Source organism: Rhinatrema bivittatum, chromosome 7 (assembly GCF_901001135.1).
Source record: "Rhinatrema bivittatum chromosome 7, aRhiBiv1.1, whole genome shotgun sequence".
NCBI lineage: Eukaryota > Metazoa > Chordata > Amphibia > Gymnophiona > Rhinatrematidae > Rhinatrema > Rhinatrema bivittatum.
Genome location: NC_042621.1, coordinates 48,443,444 through 48,471,030, shown reverse-complemented (window position 1 = coordinate 48,471,030; position 27,587 = coordinate 48,443,444).

Here is a 27,587-nt window from a genome sequence, read left to right as displayed (position 1 = left end):
GTGACTTGTGTTTGTATTTACAAGTTTGCTTTCATGGATGTGTGTCTGTGCACCATTAAGGTGTGGCTGGTGCTGGGTTGATGTGTTTTTATGTTGTGGATCAATGCTCCAGCTTCTTGCATATAGCCATTGCTTGTGTCTCTGTCCTATGTGCCTATGTATGTGTATATGTGCTGTGCTATGGTTTCAATTCTGTGCTTTAAACATAGTTCCATGTTACATGCAAGAGCTATGTGCAGAGTGAGTGGCGTGTGTTAACTGCGTACTGAATGTCTTCTTGACCGATCATGAATATTTTTAGCATCAAAGGTCATGGTCTATATAGTTTTCTTTTAAGATGCTGGCAACAGTACAATTTCTTACTTTTGGGGGACTGGATGGTCACTGGTTTAAATTGCATCTGATCAGTATTGAGAAAAAGTCATTATCGTCTGAAAATCATTGGGTGGCCATAGGTGAAAAAAGTCTGTGGTCTCAATCCAGATCACAAAAGGCAGGTGTCCACATCACCAAAGACAGCATCACAATTTGCCATTGATTGTCATCATTGTCAGGTGTCTCAGCAGTGAAGCCAAACATCGCACTGAGTTAGCCTCTCAACTGTTGTTGTGGACCCTCCAGAAAAGGGCTGAGACATACTGGCAGGGTTCAGTGCGGGGAAGCTTTGGTTTTTCACTGGCTTTTGCCAAAACACTAAAATTTAGCAGAAAGAAACAAAAATCACAAAATACATAAATTTCCTTCTTTCTCTCTTCCTCTGAGAAAGTTTAGTTGGTGGAATGAGTGACACTTTGTTTTCAAGTGCTTTACTTTAGAGAATTATCAGTACTGTGTGTCAATTACTTTCAAATGGGACAAACAGAGGAGTTGCCATGGTAGTCTTGGTAGAACAATGGAATACCTCAAGTAATACATTAAATTACTTGACCTCCTATGTCAGTTATCAGCTGTTTGATCTTGGCCTGCAGGGTATGGCCCAGGCCAACCGCTGGGTCAGGTTTCTTTGCTTTCTGCCTCTGGCCTTAATTCAGTTGGATGATCATAAATCTGATTATCAGATCTCAGAATTGCACTAAGGAACTGATGAAGGCACATCAGAGGGGGAAGCACCCAAAACTAGGACCTAAGGGACTCTTCTCTGTACTCTTTCCTGCTATGCCTACAACTGCCAGATGCATTCATTGCTGCGCATGATTAAAATTCCTGTAAATTACAGAAGGAATTTTTTTGAATTAAAATAATAGAGCTATATAATTTATAAATATAATTGAGTACTTTTAAAAACCCACTATTTGTTGTAAATTGGATGGAATGCTGGAACAGAATAGCTTTCCCGGTTTTTGCTGGATTGCAGGCACTTCTCTTGCCAGTAAAGAGTCTGTGGTATAAACTCAGAACAGGTTTGAAATAGTAACAGGTATCCTTTAGCTGCAAAATATTCTCACATGTTAACATATCAGTAAAGATGCTTGAAATCTAGGTATCATTCTTGACTCCTCCTTATCCATGAACAATCAGATCAAGGCAGTGATGCGATCCTCATTTGCAAAGCTGAGGCTCCTCAGACACTTAAAACCATTACTGGAACCCTTGGATTTTTAGACAGTCCTCCAGGCAATAATTCATCCCGCCCTTGATTATTGCAAGGCCTTCCTCAATATTCAGTAAAATCATTGCAATTAGTGCAAGATGCCGCTGCTTGCTTACTGTCTGGCATCAGATTTTCTGATCATATTATTCCAACTTTACAGAAGCTACATTGGCTCCCTGTTCAACAATGTATCCAATATAAACTTGCTGTCATTATCCATAACCTACTTAAAAATGTCCCTTCACCATGGACTCCACTTTCAAGAACATTACACTCGTCCTCACAGCCACTACTTGACATACATCTGCATGTCATGCCCACCTTCAGATAACTAGGGAAAGGGCCTTTTCAACAACAGATCTATCAACATGGCACTCTTAGCCAACAGAGATCCAGTGCATAAAATGTTCAAAAGATTTTTAAAAGGCACGACCCCCTATCTGATTTGCAGCGTAGGGGCCACCGCAGCTGCATCGGGAAGGCCACCAGAGCCCGGCTCCTTTTCATTCCCGCACCTCAGTGCCAGCCCCCGCGGTGGCCGCTGGTGGGGCAGGCGCCCCAGGCCTTCCCTCGCGGCCTCTGGCCGCTTTACGCCGCTCCCGGGATCTAAGATGGCCGCCCTTCCCTTAGGCACGAGGCCGCGCCTCCTCATTGGATTTAAAGGGGCCTCGTCCCTCAAATTGACTTCACCTGTGCCTGATGGGCCAGGCACAGGGAAGTATATAAGCAGCCTTCCTCCATTCACTCGTCGACTTGGCAACAAGTCTGCTCACTACGGTTAGTCTCCTGGTGCTTCAGGTTCCTGGTTCTTGCTTCCTCCTCAGTGATTCCTCAGTGTGTGACTTCGGACTGGCTAGCGGTGATTCTTCGGTGTGTAACTTCAAACTGGCAAGTGGTGATTCCTCGGTGTGTGACTTCGGACTGGCAAGCTGTGATCCCTCGGTGTGTGACCTCGGACCGGCAAGCGACGAACCTCTGGTACTCGACCTCAGACTTCTTCTGGACCATCCGTCTTCAAGGACCCACCTAAGACCCAGCGGCCCGGCTCCCTACGGGCTCCTCCCGGGGGGGCCACGGGCTTCCAGTAGTGAAGATCTGGTTGGTCTTTGCTCTGCCTCCATGCCTCTTTGTTCTCTCGGGGGCCCATCTGAGTCTCCACCAGCGAAGACCCAGCCAGCCCCAACCTTTCTTCTGCCTCGCCACCCAACGGGGGAACAGGAGCCATTTCCTACAGGTCATACCAACCTCCCGTCAGTCCAAGGGTTCATGACCACCTTGGGCATAACAGGTTGCCAAGTCCATGAACCCGGCAGAGGCATCTGCCCACCAGGCCATCCCCGGAATGGCCCAACGAATGATGGACCAGCAAAAAACCTTGATGCCCTTGTCTCCGCAGTTGAGAGCCTGAATCAATGCTTCAAGGCGTTAGGGCCCATGAACCTCACTTTGCCATCTCCGTCCATGGCTCTCGGGGCCTGCTCGGTGATTCACCCGCCTACACCACCATGCTTTTCCGGGGAACCTCGGTCCTGTAGGGGTTTCATTAACCAGTGTAATATGCACTTCCATCTATAGCCGACCCTCTTTCCCGACGACGCTACCAAGACCACTTTCATTCTCTCTCTCCTTGAAGGGAAGGCCCTGGAATGGGCTTCCCCTCTGTGGGAACGGGTTGACCCCGTCCTGAGTAATTTCAGAGAATTCTGGGAGCTTTTCCGAATGAGTTTCGGTGACCCCACTCAGGAGGTGTCCGCCGGGCCCAAGCTTCTCTAACTGCATCAGAGTTCGAGAACGCTGGCCGAGTTTGCCATCGAATTCCGGACCCTCTCTTCAGAGCGCGGTTGGGGCCCAGACTGCTTATGAACCATCTTTCTACAGGGACTCAGTCCTAGAATCAAGGACGAGCTCGCAGGCGGGGAAGTACCCAGGTCTTTGAATGCCCTCATCGATCTGGCGGGGCGTATTGATAGACACCATCAAGAGCGCCATCAAGAGGCCCAGATGACCACGAAAACCTCGACACCTTCTAGACGCCCGTGACGCTCACCGTCTCCTAAAGGTGAATCAGGAGGGCCCCAAACACCAACCGATGAACCCATGCAAGTGGGCCGAGGAAGGCTCTCCACGCAGGAGCGTCAGACGAATCAGAAATGGCCTCTGCCTCTACTGCGGTGTGGCGGGTCACCAATTAGCCACATGCCCAGTGCAGCCGGGAAACTCCCGGGCCTAGAACCTGAAGGAGGTCTCTTCCTGGGCCTAACATCACCTGCACCTCCACTAACCCTACCAGTTGCACTGACATCTGGGGATGGCGAATTCCATACATTAGCCCTGGTAGACTCAGGAGCCGGGGGCAACTTTATTATGAAGAATCTAGTGGAGCACTTAAAAATTCCACAGGTTCGCGCCCAGGCCCCATTGGTCATCTCGTCTATCCAAGGCAAGCCCCTTCCGGGGCGAGTGACACACCTCACGGAAACTGTCCAACTGCGGGTTGGGCTTCTTCACCTCAAGTGGATTTCCTTTCACATCCTGGAACACTCCATACACCCCGTCATCCTAGGGCTTTCCTGGCTCCAAAAACATTGTCCCCAGTTCAACTGGAGAACCTTACAGTTAACCCACTGGGAGCCGACTTGTCACGACAATTGCCTCCACCCGGTAGTTCCAGTGCAATGTTCGACCACTCTTGCCAGCCTCCAAGGCCTGCCGGCCTCCTATGCCGCTTACTCTGACGTCTTTTCCAATCGGAAGGCCAAGATGCTGCCGCCTCAATGACCATTCGACTGCGCCATTAACCTTCTTCCCGGCACAGAACCTCTTCGGGGACGCACCTATGCCCTTTCACCCTCGGAGACTCAAGCTATGTCCCATTACATCAAGGAAAATCTGGAGAGGGGCTTCATCCACAAGTCGACATCCCCGGCGGGGGCTGGTTTTTTCTTCGTTGGGAAAAAAGATGGAACCCTTCACCCTTGCATTGACTACCGGGGTTTGAATGCCATAACCGTCAAGGACCGGTATTCTTTGCCCCTAATCTCCGAGCTCTTTGACTGCCTCCAAGGCGCAAAAATCCTTACCAAATTGGACCTCCGGGGAGCATATAATCTGATCCGTATCAAGGAGGGAGATGAATGGAAAACGGCCTTCAATACCCGAGACGACCATTACGAATACTAGTAATGCTATTCGAGCTGTGCAACGCCCCAGCAGTGTTTCAAAACACCATGAATGAGATCTTCCGAGACCTGCTATACCATTGTATGGTCGTATACCTCGATGACATTTTAATATTCTCCATTTCCCTCGCCACTCACCGCCAGCACGTCACCCAGGTACTACAACGACTGAGAGAAAACCAACTCTACGCCAAGCTCAAGAAATGTCTATTCAAGCAGGAGGCTCTTCCATTCTTGGGTTACATTGTCTCCAGCGAAGGATTCCGTATGGATCCCCAGAAACTAAAGGCCATTCGAGAATGGCCCCAACCATCTGGACTGAAACCGCTTCAACGGTTTCTGGGGTTCACTAATTACTACCGCTCATTTATCTCCCATTACGCTTCCATTGTTACACCCTTGACGGCCTTAACCTGGAAAGGCGCTAACCCCAAGAACTGGCCTCCCGAAGCTGTAGCCGCCTTCCTCCATCTTAAGGAGGCGTTCCTTCGCCATCCCTGCCTTCACCATCCTGACCCTCAACGTCCATTTCTTATTGAGATGGATGCATCCTCTGAAGGCGTAGGAGCCATTCTCAGTCAGAACTCCGCCCAACACAAGCCACACTCATGCGCCTTCCTATCTCGCCAATTCTCCTCACAGAGCGAAACTACGCTATTGGCGACAAAGAGCTTTTGGCCATCAAAATGGCCTTGGAGGAATGGCGTCCTTGTTTGGAGGGAGCTCAAAATCTGTTCACGGTCTACACAGACCACAAAAATCTTGAGTATCTGCATTGGGCACAGCACCTCAACCCCCGACAGGCACGATGGGCATTCTTCACCCAATTCTATTTCGTCCTGCATTATAGGCCGGCCATCAAGAACCTTAAGGCCGATGCCTTGTCCCGAGTCTTCGAGACTAGAGATACTCCTGACAGTCCTCAATTCATCATTGAGCTGTCGCGAGTCCTGCTATCCGCCACCACGACTGTTCCTCCCAGGAAGACTTTTGTACCACCACACCTGCGGAAACAAGTCCTGGCGTGGGCCCACGACTCCCGCTGCTCAGGTCATCCAAGACAACATCGGACCTTGTAGGCCCTTTGCCGCTACTTTTGGTGGCCCAAGGTTAACAAGGATGTTGAATCCTATGTAGAATCCTGTCATCTGTGTGCCTGTCATAAGAGGATTCCAGATTCATCTCCAGGCTTATTTCAGCCCCTACCAGTGCCTACCGAACCCTGGACTCATATTTCGAAGGACTTGGTGATCGACCTACCTTCGACCGTTGATAACACCGTCATCTGGGTAGTCATCGACCAATTCAGCAAGATGGCACATTTCATACCACTCCCAGGGATGCCTTCCGTACCCCATTTGGCCCAGCTATTCGTCCAACACATTTTCAAACTGCATGGGTTAACCAAGAACATCCTCTCGGACCGAGGACCCCAATTTACCACAAGATTCTGGAGGGCCCTCTGTCAGAAGTTTGATGTCACCTTGGATTACACCTCTGCATACCATCCTCAAACCTATGGTCTAGCGGAGAGGACAAATCAAACTCTCAAGCAGTTCCTCCGCATCTATGTTAATGATAAACAAGACGACTGGGCAAGTCTACTCCCGTGGGCCGAGTTCGCCCTCAACTCGCACCCTTCCACTGTCACCGGATCTTCTCCCTTCCAATTGGTTTATGGGAAGCAACCCCGGCCGCCTCTGCCTGTTCCCATTACCGTCACGTCTCCGGTGGCCCAACTCTCTGCGGACGAACTACATCACCTCTGTATCTCCACCAGCCATGCCTTCCTCAAAGCCAACCAGATGGCGAAAAAATACGCTGACCGTCGACGACGACCGTGTCCTCCTCTGAGACCCGGTCAGAAGGTATGGCTGAGTACGCAATTCATTCGGCTAAAATTACCCTCAGCGCGACTGGCTCCTCGGTTCATTGGACCATTTCCCATCCTCCATCGGACTGGTGTGGTGTCCTATCAGCTCCAACTACCACTGTCACTTAAAATCCATAACACCTTCCATGCCTCTCTTTTGAAGCCATTGGTGCTGTCCTGGCCTTCTAGCACGTCTCCAGCACCTCAACCCATCGCTTCTGAAGATGACATCATATACCAGGTCCGGGAGGTGTTGGACGTTCGGAAACATAGGAAGAAATGGGAGTACCTACTCGCCTGGGAGGGGTTCGGCCCCGAAGAAAATACGTGGGAACCGCTAGCCAACATCCTGGATCGGAACCTTCTCGATCAATTCCACCGGGACCATCTGTCCAAACCCAGGCCTCCAAGAAGGCGCCCTAAAGGGGGGTACTGTTGTGCCTCGCAGCCTCAGGCGGCTGCAGCCGCAACCCCCTACTTGATTCACGGCGTCAGAGCCGCCGCGGCAGCATCGGGAAGGCCACCAGAGCCCGGCTCCTTTTCACTCCCGCACCTCGCGCCAGCCCCCGCGGTGGCCGCCGGTGGGGCTGGTGCCCCAGGCCTTCCCTCACGGCCTCTGGCCGCTTTATGCCGCTCCCGGGATCCAAGATGGGCGCCCTTCCCTTAGGCACGAGGCTGTGCCTCCTCATTGGATTTAAAGGGGCCTCGTTCCTCAAATTGACTTCACCTATGCCTGATGGGTCAGGCACAGGGAAGTATATGAGCAGCGTTCCTCCATTCACTCGTCAACTTGGCATCAAGTCTGCTCGCTACGGTGAGTCTCCTGGTGCTTCAGGTTTCTGGTTCTTGCTTCCTCCTCGGTGATTCCTCGGTGTGTGACCTTGTACTGGCTAGCGGTGATTCTTCGATGTGTGACTTCGGACTGGCAAGCGGTGATTCCTCGATGTGTGTGACCTCGGACAGGCAAGCGATGAACCTCTGGTACTCGACCTCGGACTTCTTCCGGACCATCCGTCTTCAAGGGCCCACCTAAGTCCCAGCGGCCCGGGTCCCTTCGGGCTCCTCCCAGGGGGACCGCGGACTTCCAGTGGTGAAGATCCGGTTGGTCCTTGCTCCGCCTCCACGCCTCTTCTTTCTCTCGGGGGCCCATCTGAGTCTCCACCAGTGAAACCCAGCCAGCCCCAACCTTTCTTCCGCCTTGCCACCCAACGGGGGAACCTCAGGAGCCATCTCCTACAGGTCATACCAACCTCCCGTCAGTCCAAGGGTTCACGACCCCCTTGGGCATAACATAGTGGTTCAGAGCAGACAATTTCAGAATATCGAAAACAGCGCATTAAGCATCCAAAAGCTATAACCATAACGATAGCATGAAGTTGCATTTTCTTAAATCCCCATGAAGATGGAAGGTGTTGCAAAGTAGCCATTTTATAAATAGCTCCGACACAAAAGGCCTTTATGTTTCGCTGCTGAATGGTTTCATCAGGGGGAAATCATAATCGTGTGCTAATAAAAAAATTTAACCCAACATAATTATTATGGTAGTACAAAATACAAAGAATAATAAAGTGGAAGAATATTGCTAAAAGTTTTTAAAGTTTTTAAAAAGGTGCACTAGTTACATTTACAGTATGCCAGTCAACATTAATAAAGAAGATGCCAAATCACAATCTGGATTGCATTTATTTTAATAAATAGTAATTTGTGATTTAGAATTAGTAGACACTTGAATAAAGAGTATTTTGTATGTGATGATGTTTTTGTGTTCCTTGCTTTGTTTGTTTTTGACATTTACATATATCAGCGCAAAAACTCTCTCAATTCATCCTGATTGTAAAGGCAATACCTTTGTAGGAAGGAAGACCCCATGGTCTTACCCAAGCCATTTTAAGTCTGCAGACTTCAAGGGCATCGCATTCCTTCACTATTACTGCCATTCCATTGGAAGCCAGAAACCTCATAGTCATTACTGACAGGTACTCTCTGTTGTTGTCCCTGTCTGCTTGCATCAATCATTTTTCACAAGGCACAGTACAATTAGTGTGCTGGACAGCTAGAAATCAATCAATAAAAACTGTCTCCAGCAAGACATACTTCTTCTAACCACAGTCATTAAATTCACAGCTAATTCCACCTCAAGCAAAAAAAACCAAACAATTTTTTTTTCTCTCTCACACTGCATTTTAGAGGAATGAAGAAGTCTTTGCTAAAAATGGAGGTTTTCCCTTTTTCCTATATCCTACTAACAGCAGTGGTGTCCATAAAATCAGCCAAGGGCTATAATTTCACCCTTTCTGGTCATTTATGACTTGTACAATTAATGGTCTATAATGAACGTTGAAAGCCATTGTCTGCTGCTAGGATACTTCAGCTCCCATCCTTTTTGCTGAACTTACTGAATAAAACTATTAAGGCATTCATTGAGATAAAAAAAACAAACCCCAAATTATTTGTTTTGAAAGAAACTCTGAATAATATTTGATGGTATCTAAAAGAAAAAAAAAAGGTTAACTAGCTTCAGAGAGATGGCATTGATTCCTAACATTAACCTTTATTTCATCTAAATTGGAGCATTAACTTTTACTTACCATATATACGCATGTATAAGTCGATCTTATGTATAAGTCAAGGGTATTTTTTGGGCCCCAAAATCAAGAATTATATGTTACCATGGTCGAAGCTAAAACCTAGGGGCTTATGAAATAGTGAAATCATACTAAGAAACAAACTGATAACTTAAGGAAATCACTTTTATTTTTGTTTTAAAAGCAGAATAAAGCGTCTCAACGGTAAACATTATTTAACAACTTAAGAAAATGCCCCTGCTGTATGAATCCTTGCCTTCCTCTCCCATGACTGTCCCTTCTGTTTGAATCCTCTTTTATTCATATCCTTCAAAGTCCAATTCTTCATCGTTGGAATGACTAAATAAATCATGGAACTGTTCTTTGGTGATGCCATCAGTGTAAATGTTGACTTCATTGTCTCCATTTGTTGAATCATCATCCGATGTTGATTCATCTTTGTATTCATAGATGGCATCATCTTCTGATCCATCCATAGCATTGCTAATGCCGCATTTCAGGAATGACTTCTTGACCATTTCTGGTGGACTTGACTTCCAGGCATCCTTTACCCATTTCGCTACCAAATTAATGTCTGGTTTCATCAGGTTCCCTCCTTTTGTTAATGTTGCTTGACCAGAACACATCCATTGTTGCCACATATGCCATAATTGATCCTTGAAAGGTTTATTGAGGCAGACATCTAACCGCTGGATATCAGACTTCCTGGACTCACCACTAATGTGATCGCCATTTTATTTGCATCGTCCTTTACATCCTCTGCTATGTGTGCGCGGAGCATATCCCACACCAATAGTGATGGTTGTTTTCTTAGCCCCGCACCTGGTCGCCTACCCCACATGTCTCACAGCCACAATTTCATTCCCTTCTCATCCATTCAGCCTTTAGGATGAAACGGAACAAATATGCCATCCATATTACCAATGTTATTCATATCGAAATGATTCTTTATTCTCTGCTATATAATGAATTTGTGAAATGAACAGATCTTTTCATCAAGCTCTTCAGGCAGTTTCTGTGAAATCGTTGTGCGCTGACGAAGACACAAGCCATATTAGTTCATGAATCGTGAACACCAACCAGATGATACTGTGAATTCTTTTAGACTTTCGGTCGCTGAATATTTTTCTTCTTTTGCCATTTGAAGGGCACGAATCCTAATGCTCTAGTGAGTCACAATGTAGCCATTCTGTCTGCATTCCATTAACCAGTCATTCAAATACTTTTCCATTCTTTCAAAAAGTGCAATTTTGAAACGTAAGGCTCTCTTTTACTTTGGCATTTCTAGCCGCTTTTCTTCATTTTTCACCAGTTTCTGACAAGTTTTTCACTAATGTCAAATTCTCTTGCAGCTACACAATTATTGGCCTCCTTTGCACGTTCTGTAATCTTCGGTTTCAGCGATGTATGTAAGATGCTTTCTTTTTCTTCCCAGTGCTCATTTTCCTGAGGGTAAGATGTCATTATTGTAATGGCTGCTACCCCCCTCCCCCTATGTTTGAATCCTTCCCCCCTCCTGATCCCTTTACTTAACCCGCTGCTATCTGAACAAGGACAGTTCTTGCTCAGGAACATCCTTCCTCCTCCCCCGCAGTCTCCCAGTGTAGCGGTAGGACAGCTTCTCCCACACAACTCCTCCAGGCTCCTTGCTGCTGCCATGAGGACGACAACAACAAACGTGCGGTCATTAAGGCAAGTCCTCCCTCCTCCCCCGAGGGGGCCCAGTAGTGGTTCTAAGTGCGCCAATCAGACCCTGGCTTGGGAGGGGGGGAGGATGCGCCTGTGGAACTGCAAGTGCCATCGTACTGGCACTGTATAGATTGACCCATGGATAAGACGACCGCGATTTTAAGAGCTGCTTTTGAGGGTAAAATATTTCAACTTATACACGAGTATATACGGTATATACTTTACATTTTGGGTACTACCAAGTTTGTAAATGCAAGAATATTGACTATGAAACAATGGTCAAAGGCCCCAACATAATTACTCAAAAGCCCTCGAAACACAAAGACTTTCTCTCTGTAACTGTTTTCTTAAAAATGAAGTATGACTAATTTTCGCACCCTTCCTCCTCCCGAACAGGTCTTAACCACAGTAAAAACCACAATGAGTTCACTATTTTCTGTATTTGATTTTTTTTTCTTTTGGTAAACAGCACTGTTGAATTTCTGAGCTACAAGACAAAAAGACTTTGCTATGTATTTATTTATTTTATTTTTTTCGTGATTTTTTATATACCGCGGCACGTTAATAACATCACCTCGGTTTACAATAAACAATAAATCAGCAACAAGCTTTACAGTCAATAAGAATTCAGGTGTACATAAAAAATATCAAGAATAAATTAAGAACCAATTAAGAACAATTAACAAATAAACTAATGATAAACATATTCCATAGTTAATGGTTAATAGTTAATGAACATATTCCATAGTTAATGTAATGTAACCGTGGTTCCCAAACCTGTCCTTAGGGATCCCCAGGCAGTTGGGTTTTCAGGATATCTCCAACCAGTATGCATGAGATGCATCTCCGTGCATTGCTTCCATTGTATGCAAATATGTCTTATGAATATTTATTGTGGATACTCTGAAAACCAGACTGGGCTAGGTATTCCATAAACAGAGGTTTAGGAATCACTGCTCTATAAGCAATCCAGTTCGATGTGATATGGGCTTAAACTTACAGCTTTCGTGAATAAATTGCTGATTTTCAGTGTAAACTTACCTCAGTTTGCATTTCTTCAGCATATGAATATTGTATTCACATCTTTGATAACTTTTTTTTCCTGATATTTTTGCAGATTGTGACACCTTTTTTCTGAGACCAACATGGGAATTATCCAAAAATGATGTTAAATGAGCTTTTGAGACCACACAAGTGTGGCCTTCAGATTTCCCATCCTGTCAGTTATTTGAGCTGTCGCTTTGATTGACAGCATCCTGTCAATCAAAGCGTGGCATGCCCAGCAGAAAATAAGGAGGGGGGGGGGGGGCAGGCATGGAAAAAGGAATTCATTTTGTTTCATTTTTCCATTTCATTCATTTTGTTTGCTTTGTATTTTAGCAGGTGCTTTTGCAAGTAAGTGTATTATGTGCCTGCACTTTTGTGAATAGCAAGTGCTAAAACATTTTAGCACGTTCTATTCACAGAACTAAGAACTATTCACAGAACTATGAACTGTGATCATATTGGTTATTGTGTTCTTTCTTGATATATATTGATATGCCTTAGTGTTATTCTTTGCATTTACCTTATAGTTTGAAATGACTCTATTTTCCATTACTCCCCTGTTGCCCCCACCCCTGTTTTATGTAACTCTCGTTGCTCTGTTAATAACGTTCGATGTAAACCGGCATGATCTGCCTACGAATGTCGGCAGATAAAAAGTCTTAAATAAATAAATAAACTAGTAAAACAATTGCCTGTAATAAACTGACACATTCAAATGCTTTAGCACTTGCTAAAACAAAAATCAATGATTAAAAACAATATTTCTTTAGCTTTCTATATCATGTTGGATGAGAAACAACACAGAGCAACCAATAGCACTTATGTTTTTCATGTCATTTTAAAATGACAGCTCATGCCTAGTAGAAAATAACCAGTTTTCCTAATGAACTGCAGTCTGATTATATTTTAATCACTTGTACAAGTCCTGGAAAGATAGGGACACTTTTTTGGCAACGGCTCCAGTATTAGAAATGAGAATGAATACTGTTGGAATCGAGGCCAAAAATAATCCATCACTTTGTGAGCCGATGGACCGCCTTAGCCTTATTGTCTTCCTCTGTTTGTAGGGGAGTGAGGGAGATAATATTCTTGTAGACAGTCTCTACAAGAGAAACCCAAAGTAATGCCTGGCTTGGATTTTTCAAGGCTGGCCCAGATTTTAACACTAACAGCAGACTGTCTGCAAGCTGTTTGCTCACATTCCTGTAAAAAAAAAAAAACCAAGCACATTTTCTTTTTATGTGCACTGCGGCGCATTTGTATGATTTATAAACACTTTGAAGGAAATATTAAAGAGGTAAAATAGAGAATTGATTGACAAGATGAGTTCTACAGTGAAGTTCTTTTATTCTTTTTTTTTTTTCCTTTTTTTATGGCTGCCAAAAGTTACCCAGACACCGCAATACTCAATTTTTTAAAATGTGCCTGCCTAGGGCAGGGTACATTTTTGTACCTACGCACGTGGCTTCCCCCCCCCCCCCTTATTCAAGAGACATGTATGTGGCTGTTGTGAATGTTATTATCCTTCATTATATTTGATGGATCATCTTCATAACAACTGTAGATGACTTGAGTTGATACCAGGTCTGCTGGAGGAAGCTTTAGCCAGACTCCTTATTTAACCCTGTAGGTGCAAAAATACTGCTAATTTTAGCTACAGTGTACTGTTTGCTTCCTATTATTCTTTTATGGGGAATTTATTTTGGGAAGGGGAGTGGGGGGGGGGGGGTCAAATGTTCCTAGATGATTACATTACTACAACAGGAACAGTAGGTTAGAGCTGAACTGAGCCTAGTCCATCAAGCTAGGAGGCCTCACCTCATTCATCTTTCTATAAAAGGACTCAGGGGCCAATACACTAAACTGAGGTAGCATTAACACAAATGTTAACATGTACTAAATGCCTGTCTTACCTAATGCAAGCACTTAATGTGCCTTAACAGCACTGTTAGCATGTATAAAGTACCCAGCATTAGCGTTAATGCAAAATCAATGCTGATGAAGTAATGAGATGTAAAAATATGTAAATAATCAATTACCTATTACCAAACAGCAAACAAAAGCACACATTAGAAAGTGTAAAACGTAGCACAGGTGCATTAGTGCAAAAAAAAAAGGAACTGCACCTCGGTGAGATGCCCTTAATTTTTTTTTTCTATCTTCAGCATTAACGTTCCCTCTTTATCGACTGTGTTTATGCATGCCTCATTTGCATCTCATTAACATGGACCTTAATGCAGCATTAAAACACCTCGTTAACAAGCGTCAGCCACCAAGATTAAGGAGGTTGAGCACTTTGAATTTAAGAAAGGAAGGTAACACAGAAAAAGGTGACATGAAGCAGAAAGCTGGCTGGAATATGTCTCCCTCGCTCTTTCTTTTTTTTTTCAGGCCAGACTTGACTGGCAGTGGACCAAACCATTTAAAAAAAAAACCTTTCCTGGCTGCAATGACAGCAATTTCTAAGTACGTTCAATATTTTTGCTTCATTAATATGATTAATCAAGTGAATGCTTTTGCTCCAAAAGGCAAACTTACTGAGCATTCCGTGAAAACTCAAATGCTCTTTTTTGTAGTTTGTTTTCGGCCGTGTTACCTGCTAAGACCGTGAGCGCTTTAAATTCCAGCTACAGTTCCAGCATCAAAAAAAACAACAACAACAACAAAAAGCCCACAACAAGTTTCACATGAAAGAATAAGTTTCATTTCTATGGCCAGAGTTACATAAGTGCAGGAACCGTAGCTTCTTCACTGGGTTTGCTCGCACAACCGCTTTTAGGGTCAGAGTTACGAGTGCTTAGTATTGCATCTTGCACTCTATCTGCACAGGAAGCAGCTTTCAGGAGGTGGGTTTGAGAACAGAAGACGTGCCATGCTGGGTCAGACCGAGGGTCCATCTAGCCTGGCATGTCCTGTCTCCCGACAGTGACCAGTCCAGACCTCTGGGCAGTACCCAGCAGATGCCCACTCACCAGGCATAAGCAGCGGCTTTCTCCCACCCCTTCAAGGTCTCCCTAGCGTTGGCGCTTTCTTTCAGGAACTCATCTAAACTCCCCTATGCTATTTTCCTTGGCTACATCCTCTGGCAAGAAATTCCATAGCTTAATTGTGAAAAAAATATATATATATACTTTCTCCAATTTGTTTTGACTCAGCTGCTGCTAGTTAGTTTCATGAAATGTCCCTAATTCTTTTTTTTATTATTTAGTTTTATTAAGCTTTTTAACCATATGTCTATGACAAAAGAAACTAAGAAAGTCAAGAAATAACCATAACATACTAAACAGTACTCATTTCGCTTCATTAAGTCTCCATTACTTGGGGCTACTAATTCCAAAAGCAAACATCAAAACAGAAAGAGAGAAATGAAACCTCCAAATACACATTAATCCCATTGATCAATGAAGGGATGTTTTATTACTTATAAAGGTTTCCAGATGCATAGGATCTGCAAAAATAAACTTGTGACCTTGAAAATTTACAATACATTTGCAAGGGAACTTCAAAAAGAATGTAACACCTAGGGACAATTAGCCTAGGTTTCAATTGTAGAAATAATTTCCTCTTTGTTTGCATCTCCTTAGATACATCTGGGAACACCAATACTTTGTCACCACAAAACAAAGCATCCTTGAACTTAAAATACTGTTTAAGAAAGATCTCGCTATGGAGTAGCAATCACATCATTGGATGTTTGAAGAAATAGAGTAAGATCAGTAGCTCCCTCCTCAGAGGCCAAAACCCTCCATTTGTCAGCTGTATAATAACAACTGAACAGCGAGAACATTTTATCAGGAAGAAATTGGAGGGCTTCAGCAGCATGGGGTAGATTTTCAAAGGGTTACGCGCGTAATCCTTTAAAACCTCCCCTGCGCGCCCCACCAAGCCTATTTTGCATAGGCTCGGTGGGGCGCGCAAGCCCCGGGACGCGCGTATGTCCCGGGGCTTTGAAAAAGGGGTGGTCCGGGGGCGGGGGCGGTCCCGAGTCCTCCGGCACAGCGGCTGTGCCGGGGGATGGCGTGCCAGCAGCTGGCCGTGCGCGAGGCAAGTGTAACTTTGACAACAAAGGTGGGGGGGGGGGGAGATTTAGGTAGGGCTGGGGGGTGGGTTAGATAGGGAAAGGAAGGGGAAGGTGGGGGGGGATCGAAAGGAAAGTTCCCTCCGTGGCCGCTCCGATTTCGGAGCGGCCTCGGAGGGAAAGGGAAAAGTCATCGGGCCTCTCCTAGGGCTCGGCGCGCGCAAGGTGCACAAGTGTGCACCTTGCGCTCGCCAACCCTGGATTTTATAACATGTGCGCGGCAGCGTGCGCATGTTATAAAATCGGGTGTATATTTGTGCTCGCCGGGTAGCGTGCACAAATGTACCCCGTGCGCGTAAAATTTAAAATCTGCCCCCATAATCTTTTAAACAATTTGTTCCCAAACAATAAACATTTCACATTTGAAATGTAATGAAAGATTATCTTTAATTCCTGCTGATAAGGGTTGATTGTAAATTTGTACTTACCCCATGTTTGGTTCCCAAATTGGGTTTCCAACAAATTCAGCATTTCGTCTAAATCAGAGAATTTTTAGAGGCATCTGCTGTATAATTACATAGTTGAGTAACAGCAGAAGTTAGATTTTCATCTCTACGGGTGACGTTTCTCCATATATCTCTCAGGGAGACATCTCCAGAATTGTTCACATCAGTTCCACTCCCTTGAACAAGTTGGTAGGGGAATTCCAACTGAAGATCCGCCATTGACTAGTGGAAAATTCAGTTCTGATAGTTTCCTCTGATAAAGGATCTTGCAAAGGCAAATTATATTTCCGGAGCTTTTACCTTCCATTGTGATTGTGCATTAGGAGGGAGGTTACTTGCCCCGGGGCTTAAGGAAATGTCCAGTTCATTACTCAGAACAGTCTGCAGTGATGAGCTTGGACGATTAACATGGAGATCCATAGGCCCTCTTGTTGATGTAGACATCTGTGGGGAGGGAACAATCTTCTCTTTTCTTTTCCTGCCCATATGTATATGGGAAAAACCAGTATAAGGGGCATGCCCCATTTGGCACGTGGCTTAGGTGCACTGGAGGCAGCATGCCGCAGGCCGCCACTCTTAAGGCTCCTGGTGCTTGGATGGCGTCGGCACTGGGTGGCCATGTTGGTCCCAGTGTGTCTCTCCTCTCTCGGGTCTCAGATCGAGTGGGTGGGAGGTAGGAGTAGCCCTATCCCCTAATCCTTTTACTGTCTGAAAAAGTAAATAAATGTTGTTTACCTGCTCCACTCCACTCATGATTTATAAACCTCTATCATATATCCTTCTCCAGCTGGAGCCCTAACTGGAGCCATCCCATCACCTTGTTGCTATTCTCCATATGTTTTCTAGTTCCACTATATCTTTTCTGAGGATATAACCCAATACTCAAGGTGTGATGCACCACAGATCTACAGGCATTATGCTATTCTCAGATCTCCGTTCCTTTTTTAATAATTCCTAACTTTCTATTTGCTGTTTTAACTGCTGCAGCACATAGAGCTGAGGATTTCACAAAGACACCAGGATCCTTTTCCTGGGTGGTGACTCCTAGTACAGAATCCATCATCCTGTAAGAGGTAAGGTTATTTTTCCCTATGTTCATCACTTTGTACTTGTCCACATTAAATTTAATCTGCCATTTGGATGCCCAGTTCTTCTGCAGTTCCTTAGTCTACTTGTGCTTTAACTACTTTGAATATTGTTGCCCTCATCTTGAAATTTTTATCACCTTGCTCATTGCTTCCTTTTCTAGATAATAAACAAGTTAAACACCACCAGTCTCAGTACAATGAGGCACTCTGCTATTTATCTCCTTCCTTTGGGAAAACTTACAATTTAGTCCTACTCTGTTTCCTATCTTTTAACCAGTTACCTACCCACATCGCCTTTTATCTTAGTTTCCTGAGGACTCTCTCCTGAGGGACTTTATCAAGCGCCTTATGAAAATCCAACTATACTGTCAACTGGCTTACCTTGTCCACATGCTTATTCATGCCTTCCAAGAATCCTACTAACGGGTCGATACTCTAAGGCCGCGGTAGAAACAGTGCGGCAGTGTCAGGCGCACCCTCGTTCCCCATACGCACAGTTCTCTTCACCTACCGCTCTATACTCTCTTCTAATTGCATGCAAATGCATGCCGTGGCTGCAAAGCCTTAGGCAAGCGTTAGGCCCGCGCAACCCATTTTACTGTATAGAGCGCCTATACAGTATCCTGGCTTCGCGGGCCTAACGCTTCACGGCCGCGCTGGTATCTGTCATTTCAAATGTCATTTCAAATGACATTTGAAATGACAGGTACCAGGAAGTGGACAGTTATGTTCCCCGATGCTCGGCAAACTATCCCCCAGCCCCCGCTCACCTGCCCTGGCCCCGTCCGGTCTCCGTGCAGCCCCAGTCCTGTCTCCTCCTCCCGAAGCAAAAAAAAAAAAACAAAACTGAAAAAGTAGCAAGGCTCGGGCCTGCTACGATAGTCCCTTCTCCCTTCTCCTCTCCTCCCGATTTCGGCGCTCAAGGCGGCCGGGTGGGTGTGCATTCATCCAGGCAGAGGGAGCCGGCGGCGAAAGCGGCCTCCGGCTCCCTCTGCCTGGATGAATGCACGGCCCCCGCCGGCAGCGAATGAATGCCCGTGCAATTTCGGCGCTCAAGGCATGAGCGGCGAAATCGCACGGGCATTCATTTACTGCCGGCGGGGGCCGTGCATTCATCCAGCGGCCCCCGCCGGCAGCGAATGAAATGCCCGTAGCGATTTCGGCGCTCAAGGCGTGACGTCACGTCATGTGACTGCCTTGAGCGCCGAAATCGCACGGGCATTCATTCGCTGCCGCGGGGGCCGTGCATTCATCCAGCGGCCCCCGCCGGCAGCGAATGAATGCCCGTGCGATTTCGGCGCTCAAGGCAGTCACATGACGTGACGTCACGCCTTGAGCGCCGAAATCGCACGGGCATTCATTCGCTGCCGGCGGGGGCCGGCATTCATCCAGCGGCCCCCGCCGGCAGTGAATGAATGCCCGTGCGATTTCGGCGCTCAAGGCATGAGCACCAAATTCGCACGGGCATTCATTCACTGCCAGCGGGGGCCGTGCATTCATCCAGGCAGAGGGAGCCGGAGGCTGCTTTCGCCGCCGGCTCCCTCTGCCTGGATGAATGCACGCCCACCCGGCCGCCTTGAGCACCGAAATCGGGAGGAGAGGAGAAGGGAGAAGGGGACTACCGTAGCAGCCCGAGCCTTGCTACTTTTTCGGTTTTTGTTTTTTTTGCTTCGGAGGAGGGGACAGGACTGGGGCGTGCACCGGAGACCGGACGGGGCCAGGGCAGGTAAGCAATGTTTTTACACTTTTTACACCATTTTTTACACTTTATTCCGTTTTAAGTTTTCGAACACCACACTAACACCACACTAACACCAAGTAGAGGGTTAGCGTAAAACTAACAGGTTAAGGACGCGCAAAATAGTGGGTTACAAAGGAGATAATCTGAGCGTGCGTCACCGTATCGGAGGGGAATAGCTAATTCCTTCATTATACAGCTAATTCGTTCATTTACATATCATATACATGCTGCGTGCGGAAAGGGTTATGCGTCTGTTTTAAGAAGCGCTAAGGACGCATGAAACTGGAGACTGTATTGCTGAAATCGCCTTACGCGTCCGAATTGTGCGCTCCCAGCATGTTACAGACGGGAAATCTTCAACCGCACGTTACATATCGACCTGTAAATTAGCAACATAGGACCTTCCTTTGCTAAATCCACGCTGGCTTTCCTTCTTTAAACCATGTGTATCCATATGTTTAGTAAGTTTTATCCATATGTTTAGTAATTGTTGCTCTTAACGACAGCTTCCACACCATTTTACATGTCACACCGATGTCAGGCTGACCTTGTCTGTGGTTTCCTGGAGCCTTTTTGAAGATTGGCATTACACTGGCTACCCTCCAGTCCTCAGGCACAGAAACAGATTGGAGGCATAAATTTAGAGTTTAACCTCTAGCCTATTTGAGTTCCTTTAGAATTCAGGGGTGAATCCGCACTCAGCGATTTGTTACGATTTAGCTTGTCAATTTGCTCTAAGCGCTTCTTTAAGATTTACTTGATGTGGCCTTACTTCCTCTGAATTAATTTTACTTACAAAGACTGTTTCCAGTGTCCCTAATATCTTCTACAGTAAAGATCAAAGCAATAAATTCATTTAGCTTTGTGCTGTGGCCCCCTTACTTCCTGCTCATCTAGTGGCCCAGCTGATTTCCTTTCTAGATTGCCTGTTCGGGGTGCCGAAATTTAGGAAATTTTTCAGCAAATGAGTGTTTGTTAAAACTGATTCCTAAAGGGTTTTTGTTTCCCATTTTCGTGTCTATGGAAAAAATGCTTAGGATGTAGAGACCTTTTGCATGTTCTGGAGCTACCACCATTAGTTCTAAAGCCCTGAGAATAAAGCATTTGGCCAATCCAAAAAAAACCAAACTTGGGTTCAGACATCATAGGACTGATTGATTATCTACATATCAGAATTTCACAATATCTGAATAACCATTAACATTTGGGAACCAGGCCTACTTAATTTTAATGTGCTTATAGAGATGACAAGAATTGCCTTAGGGGGTCTATGAGCTCACCGGGTTGTAGTGGAGGAGCAGCCTAATGTTACCACAGCCGACTGTGAGCCAGAGAAGCCAGGGCAAGTAAGTCACATTATCCTCCATTGCCTCAGGCACAAACCTAGGGCCTCATTTACTAAGCATTTTTTTCTCCTAGGTAGGGAATGGGACAAAAGCCTTAGTAAACCAGGCCCTTAGTTTGCAAGTCCTCTGGGAAGAGGAAAATGCTTTCAGGACCTGAATGTAATCCACTTTGAAGTGTCTGAAAGGCAGAATGTAAATAATTAAATAAAAATTAATTCATTAATTGCTTAATGCTCGGTGTATTAAGTAGTGAGATGCAGGTCATGGCCTGCATTACCATGCCATTGTGAATGCCATCACAGGCATGTTAATGCAGGCCACAACCTTCAAAGCACGTTTCCCCAGGTTAATGCATCTGACAAGGGCTTGGTTAACCAGGGGGAAACCCGCCCTCCTCCTTGTCTGTGATCAGGCCTCTGGTCCACCAATTACCCCACTCTCTGGACTTCCCATGTTAATTGGGCCTCTTCTAACACCATTTTACTTTTGGCATCAAGGATGGCAGGAACGAAGAAGGCTCTTTCTGCAACCAAAGTTTTGAAGAGGCCCAGCTGGCTGGTTGGCTGAGTGACTGAAAGTTTGAGGTATTATTGAGCATGACTTTCAGGAGGAGGGGGTAAGTTGTTTATGGGGGGTTTAGAGGTCCAGAGAGAGGGGGCCACCAGAGCTAGGTCATGACTTGGGAAGTTTGGGTGGAGTTCAAAGCACTGCCAGTCACTAGACCATGCCTGGGGAGGTTGGTGAAGGAAGTTGAGATGACACCAACTAGACCATAAACTGGGAGGGGTTTGGGGGACTGTGAGATGGATTGCTTTTTTGGCAGGGGGGGGGGGGAGGCAAGACAGCACCATAAGGAGGGCTGTTTTCTTTAAGGGGAGCATCAGCAGGGGGAGGAGTGGCACAGAGTAACAATAATACTCATACAAATAACACTGGTTTAAAATAGGCATTAGACAATGGCCGTTAACGTGCATTAATGTGAGCATTAACCTCAACGTCTGTTAGTACTTAGACAGGCCCCCTTAGCCAGTGCCTCCAATCTAAAATAGCAAATCAGCTTTCCATGTTGACCACAGTGTCACCTCCTGCAACGTGATGGAAGTCCATGTGGATCTACCATAGCTGGCCACAGGAAGTCGTTTCAGCAGATGGCCACGGTTCCTTTGGTATATGGTCAAACCAAAATAATTCAAGCATTCCAGGGAATATACAGAATTGCTTGGCAACAAAGGCAACACAATACAGTGAAAAGCAGTCATTATAGGACTCTCATAACACTCACCCTGGTGAAATAAATGCACCTTTATGATGAATCATATATAATCATCAGGGGTTCAAAAGTGCCACGGAATCACATTTTAGAATCACTTGCCATTAACAAGTCATAAGTGGGGCGGCTACCAGATGCGTATGGACTCCGTACGAGCCCCGAGAGGGAATGGCTTCAGTGGCCAGGGCCCCAGCAAGCCACCAGAAAGGAAGCAAAGCTTCTAGTGGTTGCTACCTTACAATTTTACAAAGGAAAAAGGGTTTTCTTCCTTGCATTGAACAGCAGTAATAAAAATAGCCATAGACAACCCTTGGGGGGAAAAGTATTTCAACATCATTAACTTTCAAATCAACTGTGCTGAAGCCTTAGATCAACCACTTTTAAAGTAAAGAACATTTTTGTTGAGGTAAAATGCCAGTAAACCTTCTTTCTTCCAAACTTAATGGGCGACACCCCCGCAGCTTGGTTCTTCTATTCATAGTTCTCTCTCTAGGCATAAAAAGGCCTTCCTGGCAGCTATTGATAACTCCCTTTGATATACTTTTCACTGAGGTGTGTACTTTTATCTGCACGAAAAGGTTTGGCAGGGTTAGGTCGGAGTGGGGGGGGGAAGGAGAGTTGTCGGGGGGGGGGGAGGAAATTGCTCAGTGATTGCATTTTGAAATCGCCGCACGCAAGGTTTTCAGGTTAGCGCTGTGCACCTGCCTCGGAGACGAACGCACCCCGCGACAGGCACGGCCACCCCCCCCCCCCCTGCATTTTCAATGGGAAATACCGGCAGGGAGTTCCAATCGTCAAAGCACCCCACAGGCAGTGTAAGAAATTGCCCTCCCTGTGAACAGTGCCCCCATCTGCCCGTCCTTCAGGCAGCATCCTGGCATTAAACATTATGAATGCCTCATTTGTCGTGGAAGCACAGAGAATCTTTCCCCATTTCTGTCTTCGCAAGCCCATTATGTTAAAGCTCTGATTTACCTAAGGCTCCCTCCCCCTCCCCCCAATCTGTGTCTACGGGAAAAAGCTTAATAAATCAAACTCTAATAATAGCCTTTTGTTAATAGTTTTCTTACAAGAGAATTCTTGCTGTGCATTTTACAGAGTCGCCGACAATTGTAATGCGTCTCCAGTTTGATCCAAAGGCAAGCTCACGTTAGCACTCCCTCACCGTGAGCAAAGCCTTATGGAACATCAGATATATGAAGTTTAAACAACTTACAGATTATGAAAGTACGTTGAGCTGTGCTGGCGTTATAACTTGTAGTACAGAGCAAAAAAAAATGAAAGGCTTCACTGCGAGGCCTCCTTGTGCCATTGCAGGTGTGGACTGTCAGACAGATCCCAGTCCAAATTGTGGGACGGACTTCAAATTAGGCAATGCACAAGACTAAGAAAACTCTTCGGCAGCCTGACACATGGAAGCAGCCAGTCGGGGCTGAGGCCCTACTTTAAAAATCGCCATTTTGTGGGGATTGCGCATCCGCACTGTTAAGACTCATCAGTAATTTGAGTCGGCCTTCCACCCATCGGCTGAAAGCGTGCCAAAAGCAGGACTCCTGTGAATTAACGTCGCGCAGGTTACGGACCAATCGGTTTACTATCTGTCGTTTTCTAGGTCTGGGTTCAAACGGCAGAGGTGGATGAGAGAAAATCACTTTAAAGAATAGCAGGGCCGGGAATTAACAGCGCTGCGGTCATAACCGTCGGGGGGGGGGGGGGGGGGGGGGGGGGGGGGGGGTAAGGGCGCGAGAGGCGACAGGAGGGGGAAGGGAAGGGAGGATTAAAGAGGGCGGGGAAGAGTAGCTAGCGAAGGGAGGAGGGGGAGGGTTCGAGGAGGAACTGTTAGGGACACTTTTGAAGGGAGAGCTGGGATTGGTTGGAAGGGAGAAACGTCCGCAAGGCAGCAGGCAGAAGTCAGCGAACAAGCTGAGGGAAGGGTGCTCAAAAACTTTGTCCCGCCCGCCCTGATATTTTATGGGTTGTTTTCAGAATGCTGTGTTAAATTGTCGCAGTGTTGGCGGAAAAAAACCTGAGCCCAGTTATGATGTAATGTTGGGGAGGGGGGAGTTGGTCGGGGGAGGGAGGGGGGAGTACCCTGTGTAGCTGGAGGGGCTGCTGCACGGGATGGACCGGAGAACCGCGGAGCTAAGGTTCCCGGTTGAGCTTGCTCTCGCTGGTACGAGACGGAGCGAGCGGGAAGGGGGGGAGGGTAACTCCGCCATTGGGGTTAAGGTGGTGGAGGAGAAGGAAGGGCTGGGGATGGTGGTGGTAGGGGGGCCACAGTTTGGTTATTGTTAAAAGTTAATGTAAGGGCCCGGGTTATTGGTGTTATTAAACTGCGGCCTGTTTTTAAATGCCAATCAGCGGTGCGAGTTTTTATTGGGGGGGTGTACCTGGTAGACCGAGCGCAAGTCTTTTCTCCCAGAGTTAAGGACGTTACCCTTTCACTGGATGCGCACAGCACTCACCTGCTGGGAGCACTTTTCTAGTGCAGAGGTAAATCACTGGGAGGCCCAGATTTTCAGAAAATCTCCATCTCTGATTTTAATGCGGTCTCCTTCCATTATACCGCCAACTTCAGCAGGATCCATATTATTTGCATTTTGAGTTACTACATCCTGATTTAGAAAATTGATCTGAAGACACAAACTCTTATTTCAGACATGGGCTATTAGGCAGCAGGAGGAGGACTGTGGAACGATATGCCAACTGCTAAACTAGAGAGAAAAAAAAAGAGTATGTAACAGATGTGTTGACACAACAGGAGCAAATGCCAATAATAATAGGATGCTGGGATGCCTGGGGCCAGAAGATAAAACTGGCAGGTCTGTGGATGCAAACTGTAGTCCTGTGGCACACGACACAGGACTACAGCAACTAAAATGGAGAAAAGTGTGGGGAGCATCGTTGATAGCTGTGAAGCAACACTAACCTGTTTATTAAACCTAGACAAAAAAAAAAAAAAGCCTTCATCAGGATAAAACTGCACAAATTAACAAAACAGACAGGTGCAAAATAAATAAATAAATAATCATAATGCCCAAAATCAAAGGTGGCAGATACGGTGCCCTTGGTTTTTTCAGCATTTTAGCTTTTTTTGGTTGTGCCATGAAACTACAGCTGGTCTCCATAATTAGTCTGCTTTGTCCTTTGGCAGCAGCATTTACCATAGAGCCAGCGTCTCCAAATGGGTCTGATTTGCGCATACCTTGGCAGGAATGATCTCAATCTCTGGTGTTTACTGCTAATGCCCTTCTTAGCCCTTGTAGTGCTTCTTTCCGGAGTTCATAGGGTGCGATCTGTACAGGCAACAACATCAAGGTGTGCTTGGAGATTCTTCTTAATCAGGCCAGTGGGGACCATTTCAATATCTTTCTGCCACCTTTTCTTGGTCTCTGATTGCATCTCTTGGTACTTAAGGATCTTTGCTTTCTCCACAGGATCCACACAATAGTTTCTGGTATTGACACCTTGATCAGCATTGTTATTCTTGTGCTTTTCTCCTTTACCACAATACCTGGTTTTCTAGCATCAATCTTCCTGTGGGGTGGGAATAGGAATGTCCCAGGGGATCACAGCTTCTTTGTTCTCTTCTATTCTGTTCATTCGCTGATTCTCTACCTTGTAAAACATTAGAGGCAATTTTCAAAGAGACTTCTGCAGATAAGGAGCGTTTTTCCCAAGTCTGAAAATCGCCCGCCGCGTATGCGGGTAGAAGTACGGGCGAAGTTCCCATAAGACGCAAACTTTTAGCAATGTTGCAACGAAGGCGTTCCTGGGGCAGGATGAGGTCGGGCGGCGGGGGGTGGGGTATGGAGACGGAGAACCGTGCACATGGTTTCAGATTTTCAAAACCATGCACGTAGCTTTCTGCAGAAAAAAGTGTGTTCAGAAGAAAAAGGAGCAGCAAGTCTCTGCAGAGGCTTTTTCCTTATGGAATTTTCAAGTGAGTTTTTATTATTCTCAAGATCAAAATCGTAGAGCATATAGAAAGACATGATTTAATGGAAACACAGTCAAACATGGATTTACCCAAGGGAAGTCTTGCCTAACAAATCTGCTTCATTTTTTTGAAGGGGTTAATAAACGTGGATAAAGGTGAACCGGTAGATGTAGTGTATTTGGATTTTCAGAAGGCGTTTGACAAAGTCCCTCATGAGAGGCTTCTACGAAAACTAAAATATCATGGGATAGGAGGCAATGTCCTTTCGTGGATTACAAACTGGTTAAAAGACAGGAACAGAGAGTAGGATTAAATGGTCAATTTTCTCAGTGAAAAAAGGTAAACAGTAGAGTGCCTCAGGAATCTGTACTTGGATTGGTGCTTTTCAATATATATATAAATGATCTGGAAAGGAATACGATGAGTGAGGTTATCAAATTTGCGGATGATACAAAATTATTCAGAGTAGTTAAATCACAAGCGGACTGTGATACATTACAGGAGGACCTTGCAAGACTTGAAGATTGGGCATCCAAATGGCAGATGAAATTTAATGTGGACAAGTGCAAGGTGTTGCATATAGGGAAAAATAATCCTTGCTGTGGTTACACGATGTTAGGTTCCATATTAGGAGCTACCACCCAGGAAAAAGATCTAGGCATCATAGTGGATCATACTTTAAAATCGTCTGCTCAATGTGCTGCAGCAGTCAAAAAAGCAAACAGAATGTTAGGAATTATTAGGAAGGGAATGGTTAGTAAAACGGAAAATGTTATAATGCCTCTATATCGCTCCGAGGTGAGACTGCACCTTGAATACTGTGTACAATTCTGGTCACCGCATCTCAAAAAAGATATAGTTGCGATGGAGAAGGTACAGAGAAGGGCAACCAAAATGATAAAGGGGATGGAACAGCTCCCCTATGAGGAAAGGCTGAAGAGGTTAGGGCTGTTCAGCTTGGAGAAGAGATGGCTGAGGGGGGGGATATGAGAGGTCTTTAAGATCATGAGAGGTCTTGAATGAGTAGATGTGATTTGGTTATTTACACTTTCAAATAATAGAAGGACTAGGGGGGCATTCCATGAAGTTAGCAAGTAGCACATTTAAGACTAATTGGAGAAAATTCTTTTTCACTCAACGCACAATAAAGCTCTGGAATTTGTTGCCAGAGGATGTGGTTAGTGCAGTTAGTGTAGCTGGGTTAAAAAAAGGTTTGTATATGTTCTTGGAGGAGAAGTCCATTAATGGCTATTAATCAAGTTTATTTAGGGAATAGCCACTGCTATTAATTGCATCAGTAGCATGGGATCTTCTTGGTGTTTGGGTAATTGCCAGGTTCTTGTGGCCTGGATTGGCCACTGTTGGAAACAGGATGCTGGGCTTGATGGACCCTTGGTCTGACCCAGCATGGCAATTTCTTATGTTCTTATGTTCTTAAGAGATGCCAGCGAATCCTGCAGCCACACAGGCAGTGCTTTAGCCACAGAAATGAGATTTTACCCAACTGCCCGGCCGATGGTAATGGAAGAGTTGTGCGTGCAAGGCTTTCACCCGCAGTGAGCAGAGGCATTCACCAAGCGGGGGGAGGGGAGGGGGAGGGGGACATTACACTTTTGCAGTTTGAAAAGCAGGCACAATGCTTTCCCTTGGGAGCACTGTGTGCACACATTAGCAGGGGTAAAGGCATGTGGGTAGTGTTGGTGGGATAATGTTC